At 45.5% G+C, this 23,405-nt stretch overlaps 1 protein-coding gene and 1 pseudogene across 8 annotated transcripts in view; one reads left to right on the top strand and one right to left on the bottom strand.

Moving 5' to 3' along the window:
- The first annotated feature begins 7,434 nt into the window (after positions 1-7,434).
- The window catches only part of OSBPL3 (oxysterol binding protein like 3), a 154,653-nt gene continuing 138,682 nt past the window's right edge, over positions 7,435-23,405 (top strand). For 7 of the 8 annotated variants that reach the window (XM_045197312.2, XM_045197311.2, XM_045197317.2 and 4 more), the window contains exon 1: positions 7,435-7,740. The gene's annotated coding sequence lies outside the window, so the exon portion shown is untranslated. Of the gene's footprint in view, positions 7,741-15,602; positions 15,742-23,405 lie in introns of all 8 variants that reach the window. The other variant, XM_045197313.2, reaches the window with a different exon arrangement.
- Positions 18,944-20,240, bottom strand: LOC123479998 (elongation factor 1-alpha 1 pseudogene; annotated as a pseudogene).

A 23,405-nucleotide genomic window follows, 5' to 3' on the forward strand; every position in this document is an offset into this window, starting at 1 on the left:
TATGAAAAATGAGTAGCAATGGGAAGAGATGGACCAGAGGAGGGGAGATTCAGAACAAATGCTGTGAGCTCTGGTGAAGTGAAGGGTGGCGATGCCGTGGGCGGTGTTTGGAGAGTGGGGAGGGAGCTGCTCTGAGTTAGGCCATGGGGACGTCTCTGACAGGTCAGTGTCAGGTGTGTCACATCCCTCACTTCTAGGTTCACACGGCTGTTACCTTCTGTTTAGGGATGAAAGCAGATGAACTCTTGGGTGCATTCTCAACATCCATTTTCCGCTTTTTCCTTGCTGTCATAGTAGGAATGGGTTAAGTGTTCCAAACTTCCAGTGATGTCACGACAAATGTTTATTTCTCACATGTGCTGAGAGTGCCTTTCAGCTGGGCTGGGTTGAGTCTCCTTCATCTTCATCATTCTCACACCGGGCCCCGGGCAGGTGGAGCAGCCTACGATGGGAATACTGCCCAAGGTGAAACACCTACTAAATGGAAAGGGGGTATTTACACCTAGTTGTTTGGAATCTTTCAAAATTCAGTCATATCTGTTATGGTGTAAGTTGAGTTGATATCATACATATTTAGGGGTTCTTAGTCTTCACAATGATTATTTTAAAGGATTCACAATATTCTGTTGATGAGTATAAAGTAGCAATTAGGAAAACATAACACAATTTAAGTTTGTATTTACTTAAAAATTACAATTGCATGAAAAGCAACTAGAAGGAAATAATGAATAATAATAATGTAAGCTAGGGTTGTTGTTTGTAGGTAGAATTATAGGCAATTTTATTCTCTTTAAACACTTTCTTCAGTGACAGTTGATATTCAATATTATATTAGTTTCAGGTGTACAGCAGAGTGGCCAGACATTTACTTACATTTCTTTGGTTATAAAGTAGTTTTTGCAAGAAATAATGATGTAAAGCAAATAGACTTTCTCTCGTTTCTGCATTTCGCAGTCCTAGAGAGTCTCCCCACTCTGAGGAAAAACACGGACTGTAGGTATTGCTGTGCCTCATTCCAAGTACATATTCTTCACAGAAGAATTTATTTTTGGTTCCAGGAATTCAGTTCATTACGTTAAGAGTCTCTAAAAGCCAGACAGAGCAAGACTGTTACAGTTTCTTCCCCAAAGCGCTGGTTTCACCTGAGTGTGACCCAAGTCTCTGTGGGTCGATAGGGAATTGGGAGTGAAGGACCGGTGAACAGTGCCCTGTACGTGATGAAAGCCACATGATACAAGGCCTCACACCGCTGCAGAAATGAAGAGGTTAACACAAAGGTGAAAGACCTCCTCCCAGAAAAGGTGAAAATATACAGCCATTAAGGATCGCTACTTTTCATTTCTATGAATAGGGAAAGATCTGTGGGAATTGGGCTACAGCAAGGGAGAGGCAGCTACCTGAAGCCCTCCTCTGAAGTTCCTTTTGATGTCATTTGGTAGAGTTGATGTGGGCATTCTAAGGAATAGGGAAATAAATTAAAGGGGGACAAAAAGGGTAAAGTAAAAGTCAGTTAACTTATGACCCTGGCAAAGTGATAACTTAAGGACATGGCCTCTTTCTGATGTCAGTTTGCTACAAGATCATCTGTATGATCTCCACCGCCACCCCCACTACCTTCAATAAAGGTCATTCCTTTGGGATTGCCTTTATTTACTCGACAAACATTTGAAGGCCTACTAGCTGCAAGGCATTGAGACAGTCCTTGGGAGATTACAAACTGGATTATAGGCCCTCACTTCGTGAACCTATAATCCAGTTAGAAATTAACCAGAAAATCACAAAAATAAATGTAATTGCACCTGTGATGGGTGCTACCAACAGACACACCCACACATCCACAATTTCTAACAAGAGCATAGGATGGACTGACTTGACCTAACCATGAAAGTCAAGGGTGACGACAGAATGACATGTAAAGCATGAGTCAGCATTAATTAAATGAAGAGAAAGGAACAGCATATTTTAAGCAGAAGCATATGCCAGAAAGTGCTCTGTGTCGGGCAGAAGCAGCAAAGTCCTGGAAGCAGGTCAGTGTGAAAGACAGGGGTGAGAGGGAGGGGCGCCACGGCAGGAGAGGAAGCTGATGGACACCAGATCACTTGGGACTTTGAAAATCATGTAAGTACTTCTGTCTTTCTCCTGAGAGCAATGGGAAGCTATGGACAGGTTTTAGTTTTAGATTTGGCTTTTAACAAATCCTTCTGGCTGCAGAGTGGAGAATGCCCTTCAGGAGAGCAAGAGTGGGTTTCAGGGAACTGGTCAGAAATCTGCTGCAGCTTTTCAGGCAAGAAACGACCGCTGCTGGAACTGTTATAGTGGCATTGCTGGGGGAGCCGGAGATGGGAATTGAGGGGGGCTGGTGAAAGACCAAGCCTTCTGGGTTGCTCTATGAAAACTGAAACACAGCAAAGAGGATATATAACATAGAAAACCTTTTTCTGCCAACACACTTGTTGGAGATTTGGAGATAAAAATAGATAGTGCATGCTGTCGCTTGGCTCACTCAACTCCTAACCCAGCCTCCTTCTAAGGAGCCTTGCTGCAAAGCCGAAAATCTCCTTTCCCAGCCTTCCTTGCAGCTAGACTTGCAGGTGGGATTTGGAAGGTACCAATCAGGTGCATGCGTGAAAAGCACGAATTTGCAGATGAGGTAATAAAGGAGAAGCAGGATTCAAGGCACACGCTTTATTGGTGAGGCTTGTGCCGGGAGAGTGTGGTTGGGGCAGTTCGGCCACGTCTTTCTGGTCTGACAGGGAGCCTCCTGGTAGTGGCAGGAGCGGCAGTAATCTTGGCAGCCCAGCTTGGCAGTGCCTGGCACATAAATGCTTGATACCTGTGGACTCTTGTTATAGTCCTTAGGATTTAGCTCGAACAATATGGGGGGATGTCCACGTGCCGAGGAGATAGTACCTGAAAGATAACGGAGTGCTCAGCCCGACTTCTGAGGTAGTTCAGTCCTGAAGGAAATACAGATCCATGGTTTAAAGTATATGACATTGGTGTCCCTGCACCCCTGTTTTGCTCCTTGTTTACAACTGCCCTATAGTCCCACAGTCTAATGTCCAAAAAAATCCGGTTCTTTCAAATGCTTGGGAGAGAGCTAGCCTATTGTCACTGAAGGTGAACTATCTTCCTCTAGAGCCTCCCGGAAATTTAAACATCTAATGTAAAAATGACTATCAGTTAGAATGAACTGTCACTTTTAGTTGCACTGATAATATGCACTTTAAGCAGGAGCTGTGTCTGAACCAGGAAGCGTAACAATGTTGCAACTTCCTCTACAAGAACTTTATTGTAACAAATAAGAATTTTTGATCAAAAAGTTAAAAATGTCAACAAAGACATGCAGGAAGTGACACTCTGCTCCTAATTCCCCAAATAATTTTTCTGTTCCCTGAACACATTTTTGGTGCCTCTCTTAGGACATTTTCCCTTTTTTTTTTTTTTAAAGCTTGCATTGTAGTTATTTATGTCCATGTCTGATCTGCCCAATATATGCAACTGTAAAAACATTGAGGGCAGGGACACCCACTGACTCATCTTTGGGTCTCTTAAAGTGCCTGCTGAGAATCGTCCCTTACACAAAGGAGGCGGTCAGTCTGTGTTTAATGAAGGAGTTGGTGGAATCTTGCGCAGTCCTGAGTCATGAGGACTAACACTTTTGAAAGTATGCTAACAAGGTGTTCCTATGCAACTAAATATACTTTGATTCATTTTCCAGAGAGAAGAGAAGGGGAAAGAAAGTGCGTGGGAGTGCACAGGATGGAGAAGGTTGCATCACTGCTTCAGACAAGTGTTTTCTCCAGCTCCCATTGGTGGTGGGAATGGCACAAAGAGGACACGTTAAGAGAGTAGGAGACTCAGCCTCCAATCACTCCTAGGCTCTATGATTCTAGTCCAATGCAGGAACTCTCTCCCCTCCCTCATAAAAGGGATTGAGGAAGTGAAGAACCATAGTTTCTCCTCAACACATTGTCTTATAGTCACCATTCCAGAAGATTTAAGCTCTAATCTTTTGATGATTTAAGCTCTTAATCTTAAAATGTCTTAAAGTTTATATATCCTCAACATGGTAATTCAGCATCATCTCACAAGCTGACCTATCAGTAGCTGCTTCCTAAAGCACTGTGTTTAGAAGGATTCTGACTCCCTCTTTGGGCTCAGTGGAAAGACAGTGTTGACTTAATAGCGTTACCTGGTATGAGGCAGGAAGGGGAGTAGCAGCAAATAAGGCAAGATATGTCATCCCTGATCTAGTCCAATGCCTTCATTTCACAGGAAGAAACTGAGAACAGAAGCTCATGTCTTAAGCTTACTATGTGCCAGGTACTGTTCACATTGCTTTCACAGTACATATTTATTTAATCCATAACCAGTCTTAGAGGAGTTAGCATTCTTTGATTCCCATTGTGAAGATTAGGTCTAGGGAAGCAAATTTTGCCCAGAGTTCACACTCTGGAAATCCTTATCTTTAAGCACTTCCCTATACTGCCTCCTAACCTGCGGGCACTAACTGCGTGGTAGGCTAATGGACAGCCAGGTGCAATTTTGCCCTCCCGGAGACTTCTGGCAATGTCCGGAGACTTTTTGGTTGTGGCAAGGAGAGGGCGTCCCTTGAATCTATTGGTTAGAGGCCAGAGATGCTGCTAACTGCGCAGAACAGCACCCAGAAAAAAGGTGTATCTGACCCAAAATGTCGATAGTGTTGAGACTGAGAACTTGGAGTTAGGCTACGTGAAAGTCATTTTCAGACCAATGATGAAACTCTTCCTGTGAACCGGTAAGTACAATTACTGTCTCCATTTCACAGACAAGGAAAAGTGCTCTCAGAATCAGGAAGATCCCAGGACAGGAACCCAGGTAGCCTGATTCTGGAGGCCTCTGGAGTTCCCCTTCCGCAAAACTCCATTCTCATCAGCTTCCTTTACTATAAAAATGTGTAAACTCTTTAAACACATGCTTACATGTTACAGATGTCAGAAGCTAAGGATGTACAGCCAACTCTGAAAAATTTCCATCATGGTGGGTGTTTCTTTATAGATAAAGTGTTTGTATTTGTTCAATAGTTCAAAGAAGAGAGTCTTTAGAAGCTCTTAGTGTAGAGCCATTGATCTCACTGGAGTAGACATGCAGATCCTTGCTTTAAAATAAAACTCTGATGAGAAAACTAATTTTAGGACATTAACAAGCTTTTTTTTTTTAACCAGAATAATTAGCTCTGCGTGGGATTCAACTTTAATTTTTTTTTCTTTTGTTTTTAGGAGCTAGAGTGAGCCTGGAAGCTTATTTAGAGGAGAAGAGGAAATGAAACTATTAAAACACAGTATGATTCCTCTTTTTCTAGGAGGTAAGGTGCAATCTGAGTATGAATAACTTTCTCATCCTGTCCAACTGACTGCCTCAAGTACAAATAGAAAAAATATATATGTACAAAAACATGGTTAGCTGGAAGAAATTGAAGAAGCCAAGAATGGAATGCTAGTTTCAACAGTAAAGCCCCACGCAAATAACTTCCTTTAGGAAGTGAGGCTCGTCTCCTGCAAAGAAAACAGCGCTAATATAGCTGGGTGAGGGTGGGAGTTAGAGAAAAGAAAAAGACATCAAAGAACTTGAGGGAAGAGGGGGAGGAAAAACCGAGCTTCCCTCTCAGAGGGAAATGACTGAAAAATGCAAGAAGGGCTGGGAAAACAACGTCTGAGCTGCGCCGGCAATCCAGGCTGGGTGTGGGCTCAGTGCTTCCTGGAATTTGGAATGAATGAATGGTCAGGCGCCTGCCGGACTTGTCCGTCCACCCGGCCTTCGTCAGGTGATGATGGGGGTAGGAGGATGACTTAAAACCCTCCAAGTCATTAGATTTTCAATCTTCTCCAATAAGGTTCCCCGTATGCTGACGTGGGCAGCCTGACAGTGGGTTCACTGTGCAGCTGGTTGGGATCCTCCCTCCCTCTCTCCTGCTTGCCAGATCCAAAACAGTCCCAGACACCCCGCAACGGGGATGGTTCCAGAAGCCGAGACTCTAGTGCGATGAATGAAATGTGAATAGTATGGCTCTGGCAAGAGACTCAGACACCTTAATGTGGGGTCCGTTGGGAAATTGGAAATGCGTCGGCTGCCGCAGGTGGCAGGTGGCACTGGAATTTAACATTCTGGAGTCCTTACTCCATGCCAGTGACCCTGGCGAGCGAGCCACGTTCATTGTTCAGCTCGGTGAGGTAGTTTACCTTGCATTTGCCCTTTCCTCAGCCTGGAATGCTCTTCCCGAGACAAGTTCCTTTCAGGAATCTGCGTCGAAGCCACCTCTGCCTCGTGGCCCTTGGGGCGCCTCGCGGCTCCCTACCACACATATCATCACTTTTGAAAGCTCTGCTTAGGAATTACCTCCGTGCTCACAGTTCATCAGCATTTTCTCGTTTGTTTATATTTGTACGTGTTCGTCTTTGTTTATGGTCTGTCTTCCCACTAAAATACAAGCTCCAAGAGAGCAGGATCCTGGTGTGCCATCATCCCCGCTGCACGCCTGCCACTGCCTCGGATGCACACCTGCGCCACCCGACAGGTTCGCCGCTCGCCCACAACCGTCCCTCCCGCCACGTGCGCCACCGACAGGGTTGCGTCTCCAAACTGACTCCAGGTGATCAGTTGGCTTGCATTCATGCTAGGATCTAAGGAGGCCTAGGAGTGAGTGGGCAGTCGAGTTAGGTGGACTTTACCGTCTTTTAAAAAGCTCCTGCATTTTAACTCTGAAGCTTTCTCTCTCGCCCCCCACCCCCTGCGCGGTAACTGCATGGAACAAAACCACCACACTCCCCGCAAGTTGCCTCCTGCCCCCCCCCCCCCCCCCCCCCCCGCCACGAATCTGCATCGCTGCCTCTGCGTGTCAGGGTCACAATCTAGGGCCAGGGCTCCACGTGCCTGCAGTCTTCCCGTCACCACCTACTCTTTCTTCTCTGTTCGCGATCCCTTCGCCTCGGTCTGACTTCCTCAAAAGGTCCAGTCGTCTTTGCCAGTTCGACCACTGCGTCCCCTGGAAGCTCCTCCTTAACCAGTCCCTCCCGCGCCGTCCTCCCCTTTCCCCTCCTTCTCTAGCCGGGAATGGCCACTCGACAAATATTTATGGAGCACCTACAGCGCACAGATAGCTCGCTGGGCCGCTGGAAGCCCCTTCCCAGCCCCCACCGCATCTCTCACCTCCCTCCACCCTCCCCACCTGTCCCGAACCTAGCTCCCCAACTCCCTCGACTGCGTCATGGAATCTACACGCTTTTTCCAAGCGCATCGCCCCACCTCCTTCCCCGCAGCCGACTCCTCATTGGTCAGCGTGTGGCTCACTCCTCGGCCTCTCCCTTCTTCCACGCCCTCTGCGCGTGGCCCTGCCCCCAGCGCGGACTCAGGCTCCTCCTCCTGATTTATTCCCACCTACTAATCGCTGGGGGAGGAGTGCAGAGAAGTTCTGGGCAAAGTCCTGGGAAGCGGCAGCGCTATCGCAGCGCCCGAGAGCCCTGCCGGGCTAAGGGACGCCAGCGCAGGACAATCAGTTTGCTGCGCGGGCTCCAACCCCTCTGTGGGCCCTCGAGTGGCTGTCCCCGCCCCAGTCTCCGGCAGCTGGTGAGGGAACTGTCAAATACACCTTGCTGGGGGACGGAAGAAACCGGGTTTGCCTACTCCGGGGTCTGTGGACAAACCTCGGAGCCCGGCACCGGGGAAGAAGGCAGGCGGAGTTCCAGGTTGCAGAGCGCGCAGGTAAGCGCCAGGACGCCTGCCAGATTGGTGCTGGGGTGTGGTGGGGGCCCAGCGGCGGCGGCTCGGGCTTGCTAGGGCTGCGATTTCGGAGGGGGGACGGACCAGTCTCTACAGGACCGGAGTCAGCCTCCTGTCGCTGGAGAAGAACCGGCCGGAGGGGCAGCCCCGAGCCAGGGAGATCATCCTCGGTGCCGGTGCCAGTCTCTTTGGACGTAGGGTTCGAGTGCTGCCCACCCTAGAGCTCTGTCCTTAGAGGGAAGGTTTGGCTGGGATTGAGGGCGTGAAAGCGCGGAGCTCCGGGGCCTGGGTCGTGGCGCCGGAGGATGCTTTGCAGAGGGGCTGTCCTGGGTTGTGTGGACGAGTGCCGCCGGGGAGGGAGGTCACAGGAAACCCGTTTAATTGGGCTGAGCGCGAAGCTTTACCACATCCGCGGGATGGGGCGCGGCTGGGGGACCCGGGTGACGCTGGCTTTGCAGGCACCCGGCTCCTTTGCCTCGTTCGCCGGGCCTGCTCCACCTAACGGTGCCCAGGCTGGGGGCTGAGGGCACTCTCCCCTCTGGGCTTCCTAGCGTCCTGCATATTGTCTTGGATCGTACAGATACTTCTTCTTAACCCTGGATGCACCGCCCTGCTTCGGTAATGAAACTTGCCAACCACCTTCTGCACACATGTACGCCCCCTCCTCCGTCTCACAAATTACCAGACTCCTGAGTCTGGACTCTGAGATGAGGGGACTGTGAAGTTGTCGCGTTAGATATATCTGGGAACTGTGTTGAGGTACGTAAGGTTCCCCAGGTGTAGATGCAAAGGAGATCCTTCCACAGGCAGGTAAAAGTGTAGATCTGACTTCTGATCATCGACCCTCTACCCCCACGCATCATCATACAAGGTGAGGTCCCCCTTCTGGCCAAAGAAGACCAGTCAAGCAGGAGAGCTCAAGCCCCTCCCCCAAGTTGCTAGCACACCACCTTGTTCCACATTCCTCATACCACTCAACTCTTTGAAATTATCTCCTTGGGCTCTTGACCATCTGCTTTTCCTGGAAGTTCCAGGAAAGGAGAGATCTTATCAGTCTTGTTCATCTCTGTCTTCAAAGTCAGCAACACTGCCTGATACACAGTAGGTATGCAAGAAATATTTACGGAATGATGCAAACCTCTTTAAAATATAAGGGATGGTGATTTTCATGTGTATTTTTTTTCTATCAGAGAAAATTAAACACCAATAACTCCTCTTGATTGAGCACCTACTAGGAACCAGATATGTGTTGGGAACTTTGTATACATTACCTCATTAAACATTACAGTGGTCTTATTAGCTAGAGATTTCTAACCAGGTAGGAAATTGAGGCTCCCCCAGGTTAACCAGTTTTCCCGGGATGATCCTGGCGGAACTAGAATTCCAGCTCATTTTTTCTTCTATTGTTCTGGGCCTCTTCCAAGAAACTGAAATGTGTTTTCCACTATTACAGCCCATTGATATTGAGCTTTATTTGCAACAGAAGCTATTGCTTAGCCAAAAGAAGATTTGTGGTTTTCTCATTCCGATATAGTTTCAGTAATAGTTAATAGGCCAGATGCTACTAGGCTGCCATAAGCCCATATTATCTTATTTAATCTTCACCAGTGTTGTGAGGTCATCTCCCTTTTGCAGATGAAGAAACTGCAGCCTAGCCTCAGGGACTGGCAGGGTCAGACAGTCCGTTGCTGAGCTGGATTTTGTTAATAGCCCTTCTGACTCCAAACATTTAGCTCCTTCCACTGCATGCACATGTGTCCTGCTCCCACTACTTAATTAAAGGTTACTTCATTATTGTAGAGTCCAATTGACACAACATATTAAAACCAACGGAATTTGGGCTATAAACTTTCTGCTGCCAATATCAAGTTTCTGTTGTCTTACTTTCTAAATTATTGAAACTCTTACTGCCATTGATTTTTGTGGTTGACTTTATGGTTTGTGGGCCTGCTAGTTGAGGGACTTTAATATAGGAGGGAAGGAAATTCTCCTTTCACCTAAATTTAAATTTACTTTCACCTAAATCTACAGAGAAAACCCTGTGGGTTTTGCCCGCTATGGTAAATGAACTCTGAACACAGTAATGCTTTGTGCCTCTTGAGGAAAGTGCGGGGAACATCCAGCTGGTTCCTCTGGTCCCATATGTGGAATGGAGAGTTAGAGACTAATGTGAATCCCCAAAACTCCTGCAGCAATCTTTTAGTAAAGTAACTAAGTTTCAACTCTTTGTGCTCTTGTAGTGAAACTGAGGGCAAGAAGTTGGATAAGAGTGTCATGGTTACTTCCTAAAGGGCTAGTAGCAAAATAGGGGGTGGGAAGGAATTAGAGACTCCTTTATTCTTCTACTTCCATTCTAGTTTTAGGGGGTAGTATAAAGTTTCTCCCTGTGTGAGGGTCTGTATAATCCAGTTTTACTTATAACATGCCTCTCAGCAGTACTATATTTTATTATTTATTTATTTATTTATTTATTTATTTATTTATTTATAGAGAGAGGGGAAGGGAAAGAGATAGAGAGGGAGTGAAACCTCAGTGTGTGGTTGCCTCTAGCACACCCCATACTGGGGACCTGGCCTGCAACCCACGCATGTGCCCTGACTGGGAATCGAACTGGCAATACTTTGGTTCACAGGCCCACACTAAATCCACTAAGCTATACCAGCCAGGGCTAGTACTATATTTCCTTAATTGTTAATTCCATTTCAGTAGTTTAGAGAGGGCAGGATAATGCTCCCACCTAGAATGGCCACAGAAGTGATGGGAGTGTGGGACACTAAGGGAGATGGAAGCTGTTAGGTGGCAAATGCCTTCCATGCATAACTGAGAGCTGTTTATGGTTCCCTGTGAATTCCTATCCTGTGCACGTCTTATGCACCAGCCTTTTAGCCCTCTCCTCTGGAAACCTTCTTGACTTCCAGATCCCTGCTATTCATTCCAGGTTTATGCTCACCCCAACTCTTGTCTGTGTCCTCCTCACTGTCTCCCACACCCATCCCCTCCTGTTGCCCCTGTACCGGCTTAGCTCAGGGTCTTGGAGACTTCTGTACTCTGGCCTAACGTTGCTCACAGGTGGATTTTCCTCCCTCAGTCTCTTCGTATCACAGCCCGAAGGTAAATTCTTTAAACATTCGTGAGAGGCTCATGTAGTTAATAACAGTGATAGTAACAGCAGCAGCAGCTGCTGAACTTTTTATTCCAGGGACTGTCCTAAGTGCTGTCTGTGAATTACTGCATTTACTCGTCAAGAGCAACACCCCCCCGAGCTGGCACTGTCATTTGTACTCCAGTCTCCAGACAAGGCTAGGAAAAGTTAACTTTGCAACAACTTCACACAAACACAAGGTGGAACAGAGACTCAAACCCCGGGTGCTTTCTCTCTCTTCACTTAAGTGTAGCCTGCTTAGTTTTAGCAGAAAGGCCTGATCTGGCAGCCTGGACTCCGAGTCGCTTTCACCCCATCATTACCCCACCCTGTGTACCGGCAGCCTGAACTTGATGCAGCAACAGAGCATTTTGCCTTTGCTCATACGTTCCTGTTGCCTGGAAAGCTCATTCATTGTGTCTGTCTGTGAAAACCCATGTCTTTCAAGGCTGAACTTTCATAAGCTACTTTCACCAGAACAATCTCTGAACTCAATCTCTCACGGCATTAAAAAAAAAAAGTGAGTCCCCAGTTCAGCTTCCGACTACTGAGTGTGTTGGATTCTTTCTTTTCTTCAGCACCTTATTCCTTTCTTATTTCCCCTCCCCCGCATGGGAGTGCCACCTGACTTAGTTATTTATGCAGATGTACTACCTTCCCTTCTAGATTGTAAATGCCTCGAAGGCAGGGCCAATATGCATCTCTCCTGTTTCTGTCCCTCACATTATTATCCCTGGTATTCTATCCATAATAAATAGGTGCTCGGTTAAAAAGGAGAATATGCAACAATTGTATTTGGCTATATTCTCTTAGAATATTCTGTGAGAAAGTAACTAGAATGTGGCATTTTGTTTCCTACTTTTTGATCCACAATACTGTAGTGCCTTCATCAATTTTTGCTGAAGCAATAAAAATCCTAGCTATTCAAGTACATGGAAACCACCTTTTGTGGTTGTTTTCACCTTGGAGATGTTGCAAGGAGGTCTCAAACCCCTACACAAAGCAAACATTGTAGAGTAAATATCTTGCATCTTATATGCACTATTGTTTTCATACACGTGGTAATGTCATTAAAAATATTAAAACCTAGGGAATTTAAAATAAATTTTTGTTGATATTTTATTGATCAATGAATAGTTTACATTTTATACCATCCGATTTACCAGATCCTCTATGAATAAGCTCCTCCCTTAGCTCATTGCTCAGTGTGTGAACTGAGGTCAGCATGCTGCCCTGCTCCCAGGCCATAAGGTACTCTGCCCTCCCAGTGTTTGCATATCTTTTGTTCTCCTTATAACGTTATCCTCTTGCCCCACATTCACCTGGCTAGTTCCCGCTCATTCAGCACATTTCAGCATGGATGTCACTTGTAGGAAGCCCTCCTCCGCGGACTCCAAGTTGAAGTTGGAACACACTCATGGCGCCCCGTGCCCTCCCATTTTAAAGGCAGAGGCTATCACGCCTATTTGTAATTGGAGGTCACTCCACCGAATCTTTCCTGAAACCAATGACTCTCATCTGGCTTACATTAGAATCACTTAGGGATCTTTTCTTAAAAATCCTCACTTGAGGGCATGTTTATTGATTTCAAAGAGGAAGGGAAAGAGAGAGGGAGAAAAACATTGATGTGAGAGAGAGATATTGAATTGCGTTTGCCTTCTGTTTGTGCCTAGACTGGGAGACTGAACCTACAACCTAGGTATGTGCCCTGACTGGGGATCAAACCCACAACCCTTTGGTGTATGGGACCATCCTCAAACCAACTGAGCCACCTGGCCAGGGCCCACTTAGGGATCTTTTAAAAATATTCCCTGCCGAGGCCCCACTCCCAGAGTTTCTGGATCAAGTAAGCAGCTTGTGGTGAAGAGGTCTGGTCACTGGAATTGTTTTCTCTTCTAAAGGAGTTTTCTCAGTCTATCTTGTAGCTGGAGACTCCTCCACTGTGTGAATGGAATGTATTTATCCAGTTACTTCTTTTTTAATAACAGTTTTATTGAGGTATACTGCACATTTCATACAATTTGCCCATTTAAAGTATATGTTTAGTATATTCACAGTTGTGCCACCATCACCATAATTAATTTTAGAACATTTCATCACTTCTGAAAGAAATCTGCACTAATTAGCAGTCTCCTCCTTCACTCCTCAGCTACTACTCTACTTCATGTATGAGTGGATTTGCCTATTCTGTACATTTCATGTAAGTGGTATAATGCAGTATGTGGCCTTTCATTTAGCATGTTGTGTTTAAGATTCTTCCTTGTTGTAGCATGAATCTGTACTTCATTCCTTTTTATTGCCTAATAAATAAAACCCCATTGTACATACACACCATGTTTTATTTATTTGCCAGTTGATTGAACTAATAGTTTTTGTCCTTAAAGTGCAAGAGGAAGGAAGACAGGGAGAGGAAAAGGGAGGAAGGAAGGGAGATAGGGAGGGAGGGAGAGAGGCGGCGGTGTGTGGGGAGAGAGAGAGAGAGAGAGAGAGAGAGAGAGAGAGAGAGAGAGAGAGAGAGAGAGAGAGACATCAATTTGTTGCTCCACTTATTGACGCACTCATGGGTTGATTCTTGTATGTGCCCTGACCCAGGACCCAACTGCAACCTTGGAGTACGGGGACGATGCTCTAACCAACCGAGCTACCTGGCCAGGGGTAGAACTGGTATTTTTTAAAGCTTCCCCAGGTAATCCTAATGTGCACTCAGGAGCTAAACAGGAAGGTTTTTTTGAGTCTTGGTCTTTGCTGTGTCTTGGTGCTGCTAGAAAAGTGCCTGGCACAAGATAGATGTTTAATGAGCGTCTGAACAAATATAGCCCTTTCCTGAAAGTGTAACTCCCATTACGTTGGTGCCATAAAAAAAAGTCATTAAAAAGTGATCCTTCTAGTTGATTGTTTAGATCTCAATTTGAACAAAACAACTGTTTAGAAAAATTATGAGATAGGAAATTTGAACATGGATGAAATGCTATGATTTCTAGTATCTGCTTCAAAATAACCCGGGGATCGGAAGGAGTATAGAGGAAGCAAGGCTGTTGGTTAATTAGCGATTACTGAAGCTAGGTGGTGAGTTGATGGGATTTTTAATGTCATTCTCCATGGCGTCTGCTGTGCGCTGGGGTGCCACTGGCCACATGTGGCTGTTGAGCACTCAAACTGTGGCTAATCCGTATTGAGAGTAACTGTAAGTGTAAAATACACACTGATTTTTGTACCAAAAAGAATGTAAAACTATCTCAATAATTTTTTGTTTATATGTTGAAATGATAGTATTTTGGATATATCATAATATATAATTAAAATTCATTTCACCTGTTTCCTTTTACCCTTTTTAACTGGCTACTTCAAAAAAATTTAAATTACATACGTAGCCCCTATTGCATTTCTGCTGGGCAGTGCTGCTCTGTACTTTTGTACCTGCCTGGAATTGTTTGTGGTGAGTTGAAAATATCTGAGACATGTGAATTTTCAAAAAATCTGGAGTAAAGTACTTTCCGTAAATGATTCGTCTTACATGGAAAGACTGGGAAATATTGATTACCTCAAAAATGATTCTTTGTAGAAGCTTTTAGCAGGCAGGCTGTGGTCTTCCAGTGTCACTCCTGGACTTCATCTGTGAAAAATTAAAAATTCTGTAATAAACGGAATAGCAGCATGAAGAAGCAGAATTTCTCCGTTAGTTATTCATCTGATTCTTTTGTCTTGTCTGTTTGTTTGGGAGCCAGACAATGATTGTTTCTAGACTCCCAAGACCTCTGGGATGTGAACGGAATATACAGCTTTCTTAAATAATGATGACAGTAATGTGTGGATTCCGAGCGGAGAAGCACATTGCCTTTATGTAACATTTCTTTAGATGAACACCCCGTCACTGTCTAGATGTCTGTGTCATCTCACAAGACAATAGCCAAGGCAGTAAAAGCAGTTCTCTGAGAGGTGTGGGCGAGACAAATGAGTCCAAGGACCTTCTTTCTCATCTCTGTTTTCCAACAAAAGAGAGTGGGCCTGAATTGAAAAATTGCTTCAATGTAAAGTAGAAAGGAATTAAATTGCAGCTAGCAGCCCAACAAAGAGGTCATCAGAGGATTTCTGACTGTCACTATAAAACAAAATAAAGTTTATTATCTGATTATTCTCCATGGATCAAATGCTAACACCTGTTTGTTTTTTCAATATTCTGTGGGTCACTTTTCTCAATATAACATTCCTCCACGTTTGTATTAAAATGTACTATTATTAAAGATTCCTGTACTTGTTTTCTGTCTTGATATCAAATGTCATACGAGGAATTTAAAGTTACAGTTTGAATCTTATAAAACAAGTGTTCTTCCCCAAATTATTTGTGGTGGGCAGTAATCCGAAATGGTTAGAAGCAAAAGCTAAATAATAGCTTTCTAATCTCACAAACATTGTTAAACTTGAAGGAAATGCCTTCCTAGGCCGAAAGCACACAGTAGGATTTTTGTTCATCCATTAGATAAGTATTTATTGTACATGCCGGGCACTGTGATGGGTACAGGGCACACGGAGGTGAATCGAATAGACGTGGAACCTCCCTTCAAGGAGCTTACAGTATAGGAAGGGACATAGATGTTAAACAGTGACAGAGAATGTGTTAATTATAATGGGGATTTGTGGCTCACAGGGAATGAGTCTGCATTTTAATTGGGACCCTGGAGAGTAAAGTTCCATTTTTCTGTAGGTCATGATTCAGGCCATTGATGGTGTGAAGCAGGAGGAGGGGAGAGAATGTGGCTGGGGAATCCTCAGAGGAGCCTGATGTGGGAAGTCCTGCACTTTTTGTTTCTTTCTGCTAATCGTAGGAGGTCAGGTGGAAATGAGTAAGTACAAGGAGGGGTGTAACTCCTCTTCCAGGTTTTCAGTTGCTATGATGCTACACATAGCTTTGTTTATTTGCTATGGGAAATTAAATCTGAAGTTGCATTTTTAGTACCTTTGTAACTAAAACTGAATGAGATCTAACAACCTGTTCTCCAGCATAGCCACGGAAGGAGCTTAAAATAACTTGCTGGCTCCGACTCTGGTGTAGCTCAGTTGTCTAGTAGCTGAGATGAAGTGAATTGTGGGTATTTAGGGAAGGCCCACTTGGGTTTTTCTCATAGGTTCAGAGCCGTTTGCAGCAAGTTTTTAGTGTATATGGAATGAACTGATGTGTCCCTTGGAGCTTGTTGGAGGCATTAGGGAATAGGGGCCCATCCTGGCTTTAAAGATGGCTGGGGAACAATGCCCAGTCATTTGCTCATTGGTTGTCCCACATCCATTTACCCTTTCAGATTTCCATTTGAGAAATCACTCCTGGGGCCTTTGGATATGGTCTTCCGGGGCCAGAATGAGGGCCTCTTTCTCCTCAGCCTAGCGTGGGCCTGTGAGCCTCTTGCTGGAGCCTGGGTCCAATGCCAAGGGTCATGGAGATTCTGCTGCCTAAGGTGTGTCCTGACCAGACCATTTCTGTTCTGACCACATTGTCGTAGTCTGGCTTCCGGTCCCCTGACCCTGTGCAGCTGCTTGCTTCTCCAGCTTCCCCCCCAGTTTTTTAAACTGATATTTTCCCAATGCATTTTCTCTGGTTTCATTTGCCAGATTGGTTTCTTTTGCTTCTACTCAAAGGACCCTTTACTGTCAAAGGCCCAAAGAGGCTTAAATAGTTTACCCACTGTCTCAAAGGGAACAAGGGGCGGAGTCAGGGGGAGGCAGGTCATTCTGCCTCTATTGCCAGGCATTCAGTGTGGTGGAAAGCACAGGACTCGGAGCCCGGGAATCAGAATGTGGACCCAATCCCAGCAGTGCCTCTACCTCTGTGACTCTGTAGGAGCAGAGCAATAGCCATCGGAGATGCTTTTGCTGAGAATTGGACATTTGTGCCAGGCCGGGAAGGACCTGTACAATTAAGACGAAGGAAGGGAGTGGAAGGCCAGATAGAAAGGACTTGGCAGGCAGAGAATGCAGGAGGAGCCGACACTTAGCATTTTAAGGAATGATGAACGCTTCAGTTTATGGAGAAGGACTCTTTTGAATGGAAAAGTGGCAGGAGCTGAGAATGGAGAGGTAGGTTAGGGCCCAGCTGCAGCGGATCTTGAATCCCGTAGTAATGGTTTGGACTTTATTCTGTAGACAGTGAACGAGGAGATGCTGGATGGGAGCTCTCTTAGAGAAAATACTCTCGTGAAGGTAGACAAGGTCAGACTGGGACGTCAAGCACTGTGAGACCGGAACTACGGTGGTCACAATGGGAGAAGAAAGAAAAGACAACACAGAAATATCGGGAAGTTAGAATGACAGCCTGTGGGAACTAGGGGGTGGGGGATGGGGTTGAGGGAGAAGGCAAAGGTGGTTCTATGGGAGATAATAAATGGTGTTGGTACAATCAGGTCAGAAACAAAGTGGGTCAGTGACTTGGGGTCATAGTTTGAAATTGGCCGTAGTGGAAGTATTTGTATCATGGAAACCAGCAGAAGCAACAAACCAGGACTTTTTGTTTTTCCAGAAAGCTGGTGGATAAACATCTACTAGTTCCCACTGTGTATCCTAAATGTAAAATATCTCTGAAGGGTATACAAGAGACTGGTAACATCAGATTTCCCAAGGAAGGAGGAATGGTGGCAAAGGGACAGATGTGAGATTTAAATCACACCTTCTGAATTGTGTCCCAAGTAAATATGTTACTTATTTGGCATCAAATATACTAGAAAACAAACAAAAACTGTGGCTCTAGAGTTTTAGGCCTATGTGACTGTGTTATTTAAGGTGCCAGTGAAAATATGCAGACAACTGTAATTGAATAACAATAAAAAATTTAAAAAAAGAAAAGAATATTTTCAAACAAACAAACAAAAAAGAAAATAGATGAGTAGATCTTAGGGAAAAAGAATGCTTTTGGTTTTGAACACACTGAACTTCAAGGGTATGGGTGAGATTAGTGGAAATGACCTATAGGTATCTCAGAAGAGGGCAAAGCTGGTGATCACTTCTGAGAGTCGGCAGTTTAGCTGAAATTTTGTCAGTGCAGGTTTCCAAGGGAGGCCCAGCCTATAACCCTTTTGGCCTGGTCCCAGGAGAGAGAGGGATGCATGTGGTGTCTTGGGGAATGCCAGCCAAGAGGTAGGTAGGGGAAGGGTAATTAGTCACAAAGGTAGGAGGACGGTATAATGATACAATATTAATAGTAGCTTCCTTTTATGGATGGCCTACAAAAAGCAAGGCTCTATTCTCAGTACTTTTTGAAAGAACATCACCTGACTTAATTCTCAGAACTGTTCTCTGGGGTGGGTATTATTTCCATGATTGCTGGTGAATAGAGGAGAACAATTCCAAAAAAACCCAAACAAACTAGAAAAGAGCTCCTGGAGGGATGTTCATAGAGCACGACCTTGAAATGTAAGATTTCAAAGGTTAAGGCATTTCGGGGAAGAGGGGAATGATGGGCAAAGGCTGAAAGTGAGCTATTAGATGTAGGGTAGAGGTGCGTAGGAGTTGGCAGGTGGTACATGGCCGCCCCATTCTCTGGCAATGGGAGAGCCACAAAATGTTTCTGAGCCAGGAAATATGCTTTAATCAGTTTGTATTGTTGAGAATTATTCGGTTTCGTTGTTGGAGGCGAGTCTGGTAGGAGACAGGAAACGTCACCATGGCACTTTGAGATACAGCGTGTCGATGGCCCGTGAGTACTGGTACTCCGTCTGCAAACAGGAACTGTGACGGCCGGGCCAGTTCTCTCTTACTTCTTGTTGTTTTCCTTTCTCATTAAACTTTGTTTTAATGAGTCTCATTTTCTGTGACAGATTTTTGGTCAAGTTGTTTCCATTACAAAGTACTGATTTTAAAAACTAATAACAAAACCTGCCACACATAAAAAACAAAAACAAAAACAAATGGTTTACAAAACATGTTCCTTCTGAAGGTTTTACAGTGCACTGTAATCATTAGCCAGTCTTTTCCTATCAAATAGCCAACTGAGATGGAGAGCCCTGAGATGGTTCTTCCGCCACTGAGTAAGGCTAGGCTGGTGGGTGTTGGAAATGATCTTCATTTAGCCTTCCGAGCTTTCTGGGCAGACGTGGCGACTGTGCCAGCTCCGGCAGCTCCACGGCTCTGAGGGTGCCCACAGCAACTCTCCATCTCGGGCCACAAACAGCAGATGGACCTGAGGAGGATAGTCAGAGCAGCTCTCGGCATGTTAGGAACTATGGCAGCATCACCAGGGTTAAAAAACTCCAGGCCATCTTGCAGCTTTTCCCCAGAACAACCATCAATTGTCTCCGCATCTCGGCAAATCGGCCAGCAACACGAGCTGTGTGGCAGCCCAGCACAGGTGCATGTCCCACACTGATTTGGCCGGGGTGGCTCAAGATAATCACCCGGGCCGTGGAGCCAGCTGCTTCCATTGGTGGGTCATTTTTGCTGTCACCAGCCACATTGCTTCAGTGAACATTTTTGACAGATATGTCGTGACACTGAAGCCCACGTTGTCCACAGGAAGAGGTTCACTCAAAGCTTCATGGTGCGTTTCAACAGACTTTTTACTTCAGCTGTAATGTTGACTGGAGCGAAGGTGACCACCACGCCTGCTGGGTTTGAGAACACCAGCCTGCATTCAGGGACGCTACCAATGCCACCATTTGCATTCATCCTGGAGGGGCAGCGCAGGGGATTGTCAGTGGGTGGGTTGGGGGCAGGATGCAATCCTGAGCTTCCACTGGCACTGCCATCTTTACTGGTGACTTCCCACCCCTTGAGCCAGGGCATGTTAGCACTGGCTGCAGTGCGTTGTTGCCACCCAAACCAGAAACAGGCACAAATGCTACTGTGTCAGGGTTGTAGCCAGTTTCCTTAATGTAGGTGCTGTAGAGCGGGTCGGTGGAATCTGTTCTGTTCACACCAACAATCAGCTGTTTCACACCCTGCGAGTGAACCAGAAGGGCATGCTCCTGGGTCTGCCAATTGTAGGTGATCCCTGCTTCAAGGTCACCAGCACCAGCAATCAGGACAGCCCAGTCAGCCGGGGATGTGCCTGTAGTAATGTTTTTGATAAATTCCCAATGTCCTGGGACATCAATGATGCTCACATAGTACTTGCTGCTTTCAAATTTCAACAGAGAGCTATCAGCGGTGATACCACGGTCACATTCAGCGTCAGATTATCCAAGACCCAGGCATACTTGAAGGAGTCCCTCCCTATCTGAGCAGTGTCCTTATCAAACTTTTTCTGTGCATTTTTATTTTTTTAAAATCCCACCACATTTGTAGATCAGATGGCCAGTAGTGGTAAATTGCCAGCATCTGCATGGGCAATGACGACGGTGTTGGTATGAGTCTTTCTCATTCCCGTTTTGGCTTTGATTTAATGGTGGTTTTACAACACCTGTGTTCTGGCAACAGCCCCATTGGAAAAAAAAAAAAAGCTAGTTCAGAAATTTCTAACATTTATGGCCCTATAACTTCAAAAATCACTACTCACACAGACAGGCTATTTGTACTGATGGCTGGTAATTGAATGAAGGAAGAACAATTGAATATTTTCTCCAACAAGTAGCCTTTGGTTTCCACACTTCCTCGTGTACGTATTACAGAGTTTACAGACCACGGCTTTGTGCCCAGGAGAACTCCGAGTTATGATTCCAGCCTCAATCTCCACACACGCAGGTTTCCTTTGGAAACAGTTCGTGAGGGGATGCGAACCCAGGCCAGAAGATGTTGTGCAGGTTGAATCTGCACAGAGAACCGACGGAAACTTTCAGTATGTTCATCTGGTCAGGGACAGCAGAGTGTTGAACGGTTGTCATTATTGAATTAATCACCCAAAGCCAGTTCCAGACATGACGTCAGCTTCATTAAGCTAAAGGAAGTAGTAGGAGACTGTAGACACTCCAAGACAGTAAATATTTCTAATTTGGTATCAATTACATGGCCTGTGATCATCTTCCAGCATGTTTCATTGTTCTCAGTTACAATACCAGCAATATCACCATTTTCTCTGACTTTAAGCCTGGGTTTACATATCATATCACACACTGAGGGAGAAGGAAAAGGGGTAATTGGATCCTCTAGTAGTATCTGCCCCTGCTGGGGTTCCTAGGCTGGGGGACATGGCCAGGAGGTCCCTGAGGGTGTAGCAAAAGCCTGGGTCCAGGTGGATACCTCGGTCTGCCCTGCCAAGGCCCACCTGCCAGGAGGTCCACAAAGGGGCACGCAGGTGCAGCGGGCACCTAGCTCCTCTCCGTCCACGACTTCCAGCACCTGATCTTAGTTGTTTTTTGGACTCAAGCTGAATTTGCCTGTTGTGGTGGTGTATTGTTCATCTTTTTTCATTTTATCTGTCAATAAATTAGGGGCTGGAGATTCTATTTTCCAGAAGACAGCAAATAGGGAAGCAGGAAAGTGGAGGTGAATATTTTTTTGTGTATGATTTATATATGCTTATAGAAGTAATATTCTCTACAACATACACACGAGACATTGTGCATGTATCAGCAGTCCTCTAACCTTGCAACTACACATGTATACAAACAATATAAAATTTCACCCCAATTGGCTTTTCAACGCATCCTTCCCCTGGGCTACTGTTGTCTTAAGGTTGTTGTTTGCGAGCCATTAGGAATAATACCAACAATGAGGTATCAGATATGAGGAAATGACACATATGAAGAAAAGAACAATACTTGTGGCCCAAACATAGTTCAGAAAAAGGTCTGCCTGGACTTCTTCATGCCAACCAGCTTATCCTCCTGACTTGTAATTCCTGTTTTTCTAGTCTTTGATCCCAGGGCCAAAATAGCATTCCACTTTGTTTGTTACTCTCAGTTCTGCATCATTTGTTTCTTGATTAAGGACCTGAAAGCCTCTTTTGTTCTCTGGCATCTGCAGGTCGTACTTTAATGTGGTATGTGCACGGGTGTAGGTGGCTGTTTATAGAAGATAGCTGCCTTTTCTGACCCATAGATTAAGACACCTTTATCTGACAAATGCTGGGTGACCAGAAGGACAGGATGCTGGAATTTGGGTCTTTGTAAAATGTGTGATGAGTGGTTCTGAGAGATGCCCTGATTTTCCTTCATTGCTAAGAACTGCATAGATTAGTTGGGCTAAATAACCGTGTTCTTGGGTCCTGCTCTGGCTAGTTAACTCACGCAGAGGTTTAGCATGTCAGGGACTTTCCCGCATCTTCCTCCTCTCTCTCAGAGGAGTTGTGTGAGAAGTAGCCAAGTGTTAATAGATGTGAAGGGGTTCTGGAGGACACGAGAGCCACATGATTGCTAGCTGGGCAGGGAGCCAGCTGGAGGAGCGTGGCCCCTTCAAATGGGACTCACAGTATGGCAGTCCCCAATGGCTTTCTCTGGGGCGGTGGTCTAAACTTCAGTAGCATCGCCTGCAGGGCTTCTAAAAACACAGATTGCTGGGCCCCGCCCCAGAGCTTCTGATTTGGGGGGTCTGTGGTGAAGCCCAAGATTGTGTGTTTCTGACAAGTCTTCAGGTGATGCAGATGCTGCTGGTCCAGGGACCCCTTGGAGAATCCAAGCACCAGCTTATTAGGCAAAAGACTCTGAGTCTCCCTCCACCAGCCCCGAGTCCGCTCTGATTCGGGGAAGAACCAGATAATTCTGGTTATCATAATCACCACATTTTGCATAGCATTTCCACATTTGTAAATCACTTCAATGTGCTTTGCTTCTCACAACAAAGCGAAAGCTTGTGAGAGGTAGGCAGGACAGGGACTAGCCTTGCTGTACAGGTGGGGAAAATCCAACGAAGGGCCTTGAGTGGGGAAGTGATTTACCCAAGGGGCAAAAGGCAGAGCTGAGACTGGCATCTGGATTTTCCTACTGTGGCCTGAGGGTAGCCTTTGTGTTCCTCGTCTTTAAAGGTGGTGGAGAGCTTAGAGGTCATGCGCTGTAGTAACACTCAGTTCGTTTTAACCACCCTTCATCCTCAAACAGCTTTTCATTTTGGAACAGTTTTAATAATTTTTTTAATCCTCACCTGAGGATATGTTTATTGACTTTTAGAGAGAGGAAGTGGGGGTTGGGTGACAGCGAGAAACATTGACGGGAAAAGCATCGATTGGTTGCCTCCCATACGGACCCAGACTAGGAGTGGAACCCATAACCTAGGTATGTGCCCTGACTGGGGATTGAACCCTCAGCCTTTTGGTTGAGCATATGGGCCAACGCTCTAACCAACTGAGCCACCCAGCCAGGGCTAGAACAGTTTTAGACCTACAGAAAGGTTGTGAAGGTAATGGTGAGAGTTCCCATATGCCCCCCACATCATTGCCCCTATAACCACTACCTTACAGTAGTAAGGTACATCTGTCACAATTAAAGGAACCAATGCCGATATATTACTATTAATGCAAGTCTATATACCTTATCCAGATTTCCTTAGTTTTTACCTAATGTCCCTTTCCTGTCCCAGGATCCCATCCAGGGTTCAACGTTATGTTTAGTCGTCGCGTCTCTTCTTGGTTGTCACAGTTTCTCCGGCTTTCCTT

The sequence above is a fragment of the Desmodus rotundus genome, chromosome 6, assembly GCF_022682495.2.
Source record: "Desmodus rotundus isolate HL8 chromosome 6, HLdesRot8A.1, whole genome shotgun sequence".
NCBI lineage: Eukaryota > Metazoa > Chordata > Mammalia > Chiroptera > Phyllostomidae > Desmodus > Desmodus rotundus.